This window comes from Halichoerus grypus, chromosome 6, assembly GCF_964656455.1.
Source record: "Halichoerus grypus chromosome 6, mHalGry1.hap1.1, whole genome shotgun sequence".
Taxonomy (NCBI): Eukaryota; Metazoa; Chordata; class Mammalia; order Carnivora; family Phocidae; genus Halichoerus; species Halichoerus grypus.
The window spans coordinates 109158639-109170670 of record NC_135717.1 but is presented as its reverse complement, the minus strand read 5'-3'; the positions used below and the strand labels follow the sequence as shown (position 1 = coordinate 109170670).

General features: G+C 39.9%; 1 long non-coding RNA gene across 1 annotated transcript in view; it reads left to right on the top strand.

The window, feature by feature from the left end:
- The window catches only part of LOC144382129 (uncharacterized), a 182201-nt gene extending 170818 nt beyond the window's left edge, over window positions 1-11383 (top strand). Inside the window, exons 3-4 of the long non-coding RNA XR_013448542.1 lie at window positions 10139-10233; window positions 10905-11383. This is a non-coding gene — a long non-coding RNA (uncharacterized LOC144382129). The remainder of the gene's footprint in view (window positions 1-10138; window positions 10234-10904) is intronic.
- The last annotated feature ends 649 nt before the right edge of the window (window positions 11384-12032 follow it).

The window sequence follows — 12032 nt, the reverse complement described above, 5'->3', positions numbered from 1 at the left end:
CCCAACCACCCCATCCCTCCCACCCCCCACCACTCCAGCAATCCTCAGTTTGTTTCTTGAGATTAAGAATTCCTCATATCAGTGAGGTCATATGATACATGTCTTTCTCTGATTGACTTATTTCGCTCAGCATAATACCCTCCAGTTCCAACCACGTCATTGCAAATGGCAAGATTTCATTCCTTTTGATGGCTGCATAATATTCCATTGTATATATATACCACTTCCTCTTTATCCATTCATCTGTCAATGGACCTCTTGGCTCTTTCCATAGTTTGGCTATTGTGGACATTGCTGCTATAAACATTGGGGTGCACGTACCCCTTCGGATCCCTACATTTGTATCTTTGGGGTAAATACCCAGTAGGGCAATTGCTGGGTCGTATGGTAGCTCTATTTTCAACTTTTTGAGGAACCTCCATACTGTTTTCCAGAGTGGCTGCACCAGCTTGCATTCCCACCAACAGTGTAGGAGGGTTCCCCTTTCTCCACGTCCCCACCAACATCTGTTGTTTCCTGACTTGTTAATTTTAGCCATTCTGACTGGTGTGAGGTGGTATCTCATTGAGGTTTTGATTTGGATTTCCCTGATGCCAAGCGATGTTGAGCACGTTTTCATGTGTCTGTTGGCCATTTGGATGTCTTCTTTGCAGAAATGTCTGTTCATGTCTTCTGCCCATTTCTTGATTGGATCATTTGTTCTTTGGGTGTTGAGTTTGATAAGTTCTTTATAGATTTTGGATACTAGCCCTTTATCTGATAGGTCATTTGCAAATATCTTCTCCCATTCTGTCGGTTTTCTTTTGGTTTTGTTGGCTGTTTCTTTTGCTGTGCAAAAGCTTTTTATCTTGATGAAGTCCCATTAGTTCATTTTTGCCCTTGCCTCCCTTGCCTTTGGCAATGTTTCGAGGAAGAAGTTGCTGCGGCTGAGGTTGAAGAGGTTGCCGCCTGTGTTCTCCTTTAGGATGTTGATGGACTCCTGTCTCACATTTAGGTCTTTCAACCATTTTGAGTGTATTTTTGTGTGTGGTGTAAGGAAATGGTCCAGTTTCATTTTTCTGCATGTGGCTGTCCAATTTTCCCAACACCATTTGTTGAAGAGACTGTCTTTTTTCCATTGGACATTCTTTCCTGCTTTGTCGAGCATTAGTTGACCATACAGTTGAGGGTCCATTTCTGGGCTCTCTATTCTGTTCCATTGATCTATGTGTCTGTTTTTGTGCCAGTACCATACTGTCTTGATGATGACAGCTTTGTAATAGAGCTTGAAGTCCGGAATTGTGATGCCGCCAGCTTTGCTTTTCTTTTTCAACATTCCTCTGGCTATTTGGGGTCTTTTCTGGTTCCATACAAATTTTAGGGTTATTTGCTCCATTTCTGTGAAAAAAGTGGATGGTATTTTGCTGGGGATTGCATTGAATGTGTAGATTGCTCTAGGTAGCATTGACATCTTCACAGTATTTTTTCTTCAATCCATGAGCATGGAACGTTTTTCCATTTCTTTGTGTCTTCCTCCATTTCTTTCATGAGTATTTTATAGTTTTCTGAGTACAGATTCTTTGCCTCTTTGGTTAGATTTATTCCTAGGTATCTTATGGTTTAGGGTGCAGTTGTAAATGGGATCAACTCCTTAATTTCTCTTTCGTCTGTTTTGTTGTTGGTGTATAGGAATGCCACTGATTTCTGTGCATTGATTTTATATCCTGCCACTTTACTGAATTCCTGTATGAGTTCTAGCAGTTTTGGGGTGGAGTCTTTCGGGTTTTCCACATAAAGTATCATATCATCTGCAAACAGTGAGAGTTGGACTTCTTCTTTGCCGATTTGGATGTGTTTTATCTTTTTGTTGTCTGATTGCTGTGGCTAGGACTTCTAATACTATGTTGAATAAAGTGGTGATAGTGGACATCCCTGCCGTGTTCCTGACCTTAGGGGAAAAGCTCTCAGTTTTTCCCCATTGAGAATGATATTCACTGTGGGTTTTTCATAGGTGCCTTTTATGATATTGAGGTATGTACCCTCTATCCCTATACTCTGAAGAGTTTTAATCAAGAAAGGATGCTGTACTTTGTCAAATGCTTTTTCTGCATCTATTGAGAGGATCATATGGTTCTTGTTCTTTCTTTTATGAATGTATTGTATCAAATTGATTGATTTGTGGATGTTGAACCAACCTTGCAGCCCAGGGATAAATCCCACTTGGTCGTGGTGAATAATCCTTTTAATGTACTGTTGGATCCTATTGGCTAGTATTTTGGTGAGAATTTTTGCATCCATGTTCATCAAGGATATTGGTCTGTAATTCTCCTTTTTGATGGGGTCTTTGTCTGGTTTTGGGATCAAGGTAATGGTGGCCTCATAAAACGAGGTTGGAAGTTTTCCTTCCATTTCTATTTTCTGGAACAGTTTCAGAAGAATAGGTATTAATTCTTCTTGAAATGTTTGGTAGAATTCCCCTGGGAAGCCATCTGGCCCTGGGCTTTTGTTTGTTGGGAGATTTTTGATGATTGCTTCAATTTCCTTAGTGGTGATAGGTCTGCTCAGGTTTCTATTTCTTCTTGGTTCAGTTTTGGTATTTCATACATCTCTAGGAATGCATCCATTTCTTCCAGATTATCTAATTTGCTGGCATATAGTTGTTCATACTATGTTCTTATAATTGTTTGTATTTCTTTGGTGTTGGTTGTGATCTCTCTTCTTTCATTCATGATTTTGTTGATTTGGGTCATTTCTCTTTTCTTTTTGATAAGTCTGGCCAGGGTTTATCAATCTTGTTAATTCTTTCAAAGAACCAGCTCCTAGTTTCGTTGATCTGTTCTACTGTTCTTTTGGTTTCTATTTCATTGATTTCTGCTCTGATCTTTATTATTTCTCTTCTCCTGCTGGGTTTAGGCTTTATTTGCTGTTCTTCCTCCAGCTCCTTTAGGTGTAGGGTTAGGTTGTGTATTTGACACCTTTCTTGTTTCTTGAGAAAGGCTTGTATTGCTATGTACTTTCCTCTTAGGACTGCCTTTGCTGCATTCCAAAGATTTTGAACAGTTGTGTTTTCATTTTCATTTGTTTCCATGAATTTTTAAAATTCTTCTTTAATTTCTTGGTTGATCCATTCATTCTTTAGTAGGATGCTCTTTTTTTTTTTTTTTAATTTTTTTATTGTTATGTTAATCCCCATACATTACATCATTAGTTTTAGAAGTAGGATGCTCTTTAGCCTCCATGTATTTGAGTTCTTTCTGACTTTCCTCTTGTGATTGAGTTCTAGTTTCAAAGCATTGTGGTCTGAAAATATGCAGGGAATGATCCCAATCTTTTGGTACCAGTTGAGACCTGATTTGTGACCTAGGATGTGATCTATTCTGGAGAATGTTCCGTGGGCACTAGAGAAGAATCGTGTATTCTGTTGCTTTGGAATGGAATGTACTGAATATATCTGTGAAGTCCATTTGGTCCAGTGTGTCATTTAAAGTCTTTATTTCCTTGTTGATCTTTTGCTTAGATGATCTGTCCATTTCAGTGAGGGGGGTGTTAAAGTCCCCCACTATTATTGTATTGTTGTCAATGTGATTCTTTGCTTTTGTTATTAATTGCCTTATATAATTGGCTGCTCCCATGTTAGGGGCCTAGATATTTACAATTGTTAGATCTTCTTGTTGGATAGACCCTTTAAGTAGGATATAGTGTCCTTCTTCATCTCTTATTACAGTCTTTGGTTTAAAATCTAATTTGTCTGATATAAGGATTGTCACCCAGCTTTCTTTTGGTGTCCATTAGCATGGTAAATGGTTTTCCACGCCTTCACTTTGAATCTGGGGGTGTCTTTGGGTCTAAAATGAGTCTCTTGCAGACAGCATATCGATGGGTCTTGTTTTTTATCCAATCTGATAGCCTGTGTCTTTTGATTGGGGCATTTAGCCCATTTACATTCAGGGTAACTATCGAAAGATATGAATTTAGTGCCATTGTATTGCCTGTAAGGTGACTGTTACTGTGTATTGTCTGTGTTCCTTTCTGGTCTATGTTGCTTTTAGGCCAGGCTAAGTACTCTGCTCGGCTTTGCTCTCAGGAGACAGTGTACTGTTCTTAATAAATTGTTTTGTGCTTGCTACTTTCCTTCTGGCTGTCTCTATTTGTGTGTGGGTCCTCATGTAAATCTTTCACGGGGAATCCAAGAATGGAGATCTCCATTCACACAATGCAGGCTCTCCCAGTGGTAACACTGCCACTAGCCTGTTGCCTCTGTTGAGTCTTGCATTACACTGTATACCTAAGGTGTATTGAGCATAAGGAGAGAATTTGAGGTGCTCTGGCTCCCAAACCAAGGCTTCAATAAAAACAGTGCTGCAACATACAGTCCAAACTTCTTTCTTTTAAAAGACCCTTTTGAGAGTCAGGATCTTGGGGCTGGATTTGCCCCAGCTAAATGAAGAGGAAGGAGAAAACCATATATACACACACTCACAAAGAAACATGTCTGTATAATTGCTTTAAACTCCTACTTTATTGTACCAACATAAATGACAGACCTGGTTTACATTTCCCAACTTATAAAATAGAAGGGATAAAGTATTTATTCCTCTAACTGCTTTAAATCATAGCTAATGATAAGTAATTACAAGTAATCTCTCAGGATGAAAAACATCATTTAAGAACATAATTTTTATGACTTAAATTTTTCATTGCTCTAAAGAAGTTGCAAAAATGCACCTTACATCACTGTGGGAAAATCGCCTTCCCTTAAATCTCTCTGGTCAAAATGAATTGTGTCTCAAGCTAGTTTGAGAAAAATTCCAGCATGACTGGAAGCTTTGACTGTCGCTGCCTTTGTGTCACTTGGGAACTGTAGCAGGTAAAGCCCAATAGTGCTTGCTCTGTGTCACAAAGGATTCTTGGAACCTTTGTCATTAGTCTACCAACAAAATGAAGCTAGGTCATATTTTGGAGAGGCAATAGTATAATACAGTGGTTAAGAACACAGGCTTTGGAGTCAGATAGACTCTACTACCATAAAATACTGCATATTATTCCAAAATACCTGCTCTCTACAGACTTTTTCCTATGGGCTCTCCCTGTGGGGGATATCCAAAACCCATCATCCATGTTACTTTCTTCGTCGATGGGATATGAGCGAAAGTGACAGAGCTTTAAGATCCATTTTATGGTCAGCTACACATGCTCTTTTTTCTCTGCTGTGAGACCAACAATATAAAGGCTACTCTTTAGCTCAAATCCCTGAATGAAGGGGATGTGGAGCAGGACCACCTCCTCCTGTAGCCAACATTAACAAAGGTGAAATAAACTTAAATAAATTTCAGTTAGTGTAATCCATTGAGATTTTGGGATACACTTACCATCAAACTAGCCTATTCAGGGTGATACAGAAATTGCCCTGAAAGTACAATTCCCTGCTGTTAAGAACAAAAAACAAAAACAAACCCCTGAAATATGTGAACTGTTTTGGGGGCTGGCCAGGAGGTGGCAAAGAAACTGTTATTGCAGGCAGGAAGCCATCGAAGGCACTGGTGGAACATTTAGCAATACTGTTGCCCACAGTAGCTTGGAAAGCAGGTAAGGTATTTAATTAACTTGTGGCTCTAGGTGAAGCAATTAGAAAATAGAATGTTTGTAGCATAAATTGTTCACTGTTAAGTTGTATTTGACAAGTTACTGAGATGAGCTTAGGAAAGAATTGACTGATTTGCAAGAAGATGTAGAAAGGAAGAGAGAGAGTCCAGAAATTCTGGGACCTATCGTGTTAAAATTTTTTTAAAAAACGATAAAACTGAGAAAATCTTTGAGCAACAAAGGCTGATGAAACCCAGATTTCTGGCAAAAACCAATCCAAGGGTATGGCTGCCATGGTCTTTGTTGAAATCTCTGAATCAATTCAGCTGGTGTCCAGGAAATCTTTTCAAATGGAAAACATGGCTCAGGATAAAGAGACTTCCAGGTTCTCCCACAGGAGCCTGATAGGCTAGAATCATTAGCAATTAAAAAGGGGCATATCTGGAAAAGAACTGGAGGTGTGGCTCCTGGCATATGGAACTGGCTGGAATTTGTTTAAAGGGATACAGAGCCAATCTTCTGTGGGCAAGAAGCAGGTTACAATAGCCACACCACTTCCAAGGAGGGCAGTGCCCAAAGTGTATTTTAGATAGAGCCAAGGAGGAAAAGGAAAATAAAGGATCATCCAGGGGACAGAGGCAAGGTCCCTGAGAACAGTTAGAACAGTAGCCTGGGGAGTTACTTCCAGGGCATAGAAGCAGTTAATCAAGGAGCAATCCCTAACTCCGGGGTAGGGGGCTCTTGCAACGACTGCCCAATATCATTCCAGGATTCTTATGGGTCCATGACTGCTGTGTGGTTTCCATTTGTCTTCTTTCTAAACAGGAGAATTTATTGCCATTAATCAGCTCCTATGCCACCAGCATATGCCAAATGTACAGTAATATGCTGGTAAATGTGTAATAACTCTCTCTCTAGGGAAAAAAAGCCCTGATTTCTAGCATTTGCCCATTTCTGTGGTGTAAATAATTCCAAACTGTGGCCAACTTTAAGCTACTAATGTGACATTTGCAAAATTCCTGAAAATGTAACAGTTGACTCTCCTAAGGAGACACAAGCCAGCCCGCACAGCACTGGTCTGTGTGTGAAGCAGACTTACTTAATTTTGTGTATGATTGATGGATTGTTCATGGGTGTCGAGCCATACCCAGACCTGATATAGAGACTATCACAAAATCCTAGACTTTCAGTCTGGTCTTACGTTAAGATAAAACTTTGGGATTGACTCCAGTAAAGGAAGAAGCAAATATTTGTAACCCAACTATAGACTTCGGTGAAGTATGATAGTGTCCAAACTATGTGCTTCCTCTGTATGGGGAGGTGATACATCCCCATTCTACTGATGTCAGACTTGCTCAGGTGGCTTGCTGTGGGCTGCGAGTAGAGGCATATGAGTTTCTGAGCAGAACCACTGTCCATTCCAGTCTCTGCCATGAGCCCAGCAATGATTCAGGGAGGGATGCATTGACAGGTTGGATCCTGGAACGAGCAGGGTAGAAAGCAGAGCCAGCAAGTAATAAATGCACCCATGCAGTTAAAAACCACAGAGGGTTTATTGTTTGTTTTTAACCACAGTGTTGCCTAGTTACTTAATAACATTGTTAAGATAATTATTTCTTCTGGGGTGCCTGGGTGGCTCAGCCAGTTAAGCGTCTGACTCCTTATTTTGGCTCAGGTCATGATCTCAGGTTTGTAAGATGAGCCCTGTGTGGGGCTTCACACTGGGCATCGAGTCTGCTTAAGATTCTTTCTCCCTCTCCTTCTGCCCCTCCTCCTGCTCATGCTTGTGTGCGTTCTCGCTCTCTCTCTCTCAAAAAAAAAATATATATATATATATATATATACACACACACATATATAATTACTTTTCTCAGGCTTTTCTGTAGGAAATGGGATAATGATACTACCTCATTAGGGTTTTTGTGATGACTGAAAAAGTCACTATTTGAAAATGTCTGACACAGAGGAGCCCATCATTGGCACTAATTGGTATTTGTTGTGAGCTGGAGATGAAGGTGATGATGATGTCGTATCGTTAGAATTTCATAGTGTAAGATGTTGTGGCATGAGCAGTTATGTAGGAGAAAGCATTCATCTTCAGGAAAACTCCCAAGAGAGCTTTCTGTTTAATAAAATAATTGTTCATAAAAGCCTTCAGATAATAAACATCTTATCAATATTAAGTCTTGATGGAGTCATAAGACCTGAGCTGGAGCCCAATATTATCACTTAAAACCCACATAGCCTTGGACAAACAGCTTGACCTTGAGCCTCTGTCTCTTCCGTTAAATGAGTGTGATAATATCTGCCCTCACCCAATTCAAGGGATCATTCGCAAAATGCATGAATTTAATCTGAAAGCACTGTATAAACTGTCAAGTGCTATAGTAATGTAAGAGCTTATGAATACTTTATAACTTACTATCTACTTAGTTTTCCCTGTTTATGTTCTTTTTTTCTTAAAAAACTCCTCTCCATCTCCTGCTTTCCAAAGGAAAAGACTGAGTCTTTCCTTGACATGTCAGTTTATGCAAAGAAAAATGCAATTTTGCCTCTGTTCCCTGAACACATTACTTTAAATCCCCCAGAACAACTCAGTGGAATATACCATGCCAGATCATTCCCAGGGAGTTGGAGAGTGCATGTCCCCACAGTGAAGAGGTGAGGCCAGTTTCCTTGGTGCACATTACGTGATTCAGTCCGATTCAGTCCTGGAGTGAATACTCCAACTTTTGGGTGAGAAAATTGCAGCCTTTGAAGCAGGCTAGTCACCAATGCCGATGCTCTCCTGCGAGCTTCGAGGAGGCACAGGTTAAGTGGTACAAGTAGGCTGAGGAGTGATAGTGCAACCTCAGGGAAATATTTTCAAATGTGCACAAATGGTGCCAATATATATCTGATGCTTAATTGGTGTGCAATTTCATTATCAGACTTAATATGATTCTGTACACTTTTTTATTATTATTTAAAAATTTTTTTTTTCGAAATCAGAGAGAGAGAGAGAGTGAGCACAAGCAGGGAGAGGGGCAGGCAGAGGGAGAAGCAGGCTCCCCTCTGAGAAAGGAGCCCAAAGCCGGACTCCATCCCAGGACCTTAGGATCATGACCTGAGCTAACGGCAGCCACTTAACCGGCTGAGCCACCCAGGCGTCCCGATTCTGTACATTTTAAGAGGACTTTTTAATAAAGAAAATATAGATTTTAAGAAATGATCTATTTGTATAAAATAAGTCTGGAGTCAGACTGACTTGAGTTTAAATCCTGTCCAGGCCACTTATTAGCTGTGTGATCTTGTGTAAGTTACTTCACCTCTCTGGAACTTCCGTCTCTTCATCTGTAAATTAGGAATAGTAATAGATCTATTTCATTGAATTGTATGAGCATTAACGAGCAAGACAAGTAAAGTATTTAGCACATGCCTGGGCTTACGGTTAGAGTTCAGTACAAATTCTGTTACACCTTACTGAGTTCCTTGGTTTTGCTTATGCGAACTTGAGACAAGCATCCCTTTTAGACTTTTAATGCTTATTTGTTTTACTCACTCTTTCTTCAAAAGAGCCATTTTCTTCCTATTTATTATTACTGGTATTCAGCACCACTAACGGGTCTAAACTGTTTTGCGAATAGGCAACATTCCAAGCTGTGTCTTTTCTATTCTTAATTGTGTGATGAGACTCAGAAACACACACTACTCGCCCACGCCAATGAGAATCTATAGAGAATGCATTAGAAAAATTTTCTTTCATTTCTGTCAATTGCTGCTCCCTGTTTATGTATTCATTTTATAGGTTGGTTCATCTTTATTATTAATTAAACCCTTAAATTACCATCCAAATTGGAATTAAAGTAAAATGTCAAAGGCATTTACATTTCAAAACTAGATATTCCACAAGTACAATTAATCTCAGAGCATTAAAAAGAAAGGAAAATCATATTAGTGTTAAAATCCTAGACCCAGCAAGAAAAGTAGCTTGTGAAATAAGCTATTTATGTGGTAGCAAGCATTAGCCAGGGCATGAAGCAAAAAGTTCTACCTATGGAGAGACTGTTGGAGGTCCCCTGCTGAATGAATGGGGCGTGAGAAAATAAATAAGGTTGAAGCAAATAATGAAAATGAAGCATTCCTCCCCACTTCATTTCCAGACGATTATAAATTGTCTTTAATCATAATCTCCAGTATTAGAAATTTCATCAGTTTATTTTTATCATGTGCTAGCATATTCTTGCTCCTTCCTGGGAATAAATGATCTGTTTTGGCCCAAGCCTTTTCATTTTGCAAAATTACTATTCCTTTTGCATCTCTCCTGCTGCTCCATATGACTACAGAATATTTGTTAAGTACAGGAAAAATTCATGTTTTCCCCCTGCTTGTCAGGTCTAATGTGGAGGAAGGACTAATGAAAACCATTTTTCATGCTTATTCAACAGAAACCATTAAAATGAAATGAATGAAATGCCTTTTGCTTAAATTGAAACCTGCCCAAATGTTTCTGTAGAGAATCTGTTTCTCTCTCTTTTTTAAACTAAATAAGCTGACCTCCTATTTGTTTGGATAACAATTTCTTGCATTTCCCCAGGAGCAAGTTACTCGGGATGGTAAACTCAACATGTTGACGAGGACTTCACAGCAGTGTTAACCATCTGGACTGTGAAAGAATTGGTCCAATTTGAGGTAAGGAGCACAGACTCCATGATGCAGTCTGGCACCCCATATCACTCACAGTCCAAACTGTCTCTGAACTGGCTTCTGGATGAAGCAGAAAGGCAGATAAGGCTCAGAAAGCAGAGGGGTAAGATGGGGTCCTGAAACCCCCAGCTTCTTTCCTCAGTGGGGCTCAGTTCATTCTTATTTTATCAGAGGATAGGTCTCTGTGGTAGGAGTCTTTGCTCAAATCTGTATTCTGAGCTCCCTGAAGGAGAGTATGATCCAGACCTGGGACTGCAGACAGGGTTTAACATGAGGAGAGTGGGAGAGGCAGAGAAGTGGGAGGCTGGCCTAGAGACTGCTGAGCTTGCACTTGAGAAAAATTGGACCTATGTACTTCAGAGGTCAAGTGGAAATATGTCCTTCAGAGGTAAAGTGGAAATAAAACAAAGTCTTGGCAAAAGGGATAGGGGCTAAGGAAGAACCTGGTAGAGATAATGGGTTTGGAACCAAAGGAGTGAGAGCAAATGAATTTAGACTAGAATGTGGGAGGCAAATATTGAGTGATTCACAAATCTCAGGAACATCTGTGAGAAGGGAGACAAAATAGTCAAGAATAGTAATGGCAAGATCCTGATCAATGAAAATGAGACTCCTTAAAACCCAACTTTCTTCCTATTTCACATTTGCCCCTATAGCTCCTCAGCTCATCATGGCATGGGAGAAGCAGTGCAAGTATGCTGACTGGTCTGACTTTAAGCGGTCCCGCAGAGCAGCCTGGAGATCCTATTTGCTCAGCTACAAATCTAGATGAGAAGTTATCGCCTTTTCTCTCTTCAAACCTCCTTCATTCTAACTCTAGTTGTTGACTTTGATTCTTATTTCACTGAGAAAGTAGAAGCATTCTGAAGAACGTCCCACATGTTCCCCAACAGCATAATTTCCCGCCGACCTGCATTTGTACCCACACACTTTGACATCTTTCCACTTCCATAGATGAAACCAATATGCTCCTGTCAGAGACAAACACCCACCCCAGTGCATCAGACCCTCTTCCTTCTACGCCGTTTGAGACATTACCCCAGGGAATCCCCCCGCTTCTCCTGTGTATCATCTCATCAGCATAAAGCCATGCTGAGTTTCCTCCACAGCCCACTCCAACTACCACCCCATTTTTCTGCTCCTAAAGAACTCCAACTGGAGTCCTCATCATTCCACAAAATGGCTCCTGTCAAAGTTAGTAATGACCTCCATGTTGCTAAATAAAACGCCAATTATTAGCCCTTATTTAGCTTGGGCTATTAGTAGGATTTGACAATGTTGATAAATTTCTCCTTGCAACACCCTTTTCACATAGTTTCTGGAACACTACACACTACTGATTTTTCTCCTACTTCATAGCTGCTACTTCCCAAGCTCCTTTGTTTGTCGCTCTCATTTACCAAACTTACAAACATTGGAGTGCCCAGAACTCAGCCCTTGGACCTTTTCTGTTCTCGATCTATACCCACTCTTTAGGTATCTATCTCTCTTGTGTCAGGTAGCTGTGAATTCTATCACCATGTTGATGATTCCTAAATTTATCTCTCTCTTGAACTATAGACACATATACTCAACTGTGTACTCGACATCTCAACTTGGATGTCCCATGAAAAATTTAGTGTTTCAAAACCAAGCTCTTTTTTTTTTTCTTCCAAATTTTTATTTAAATTCTAGTTAGTTAACATATAGTGTAATATTGGTTTCAGGAGTAGAATTTCATGATTCATCACTTGCATGTAACACCCAGTGCTCATCATAACAAGTGCCCTACTTAATACCCATCA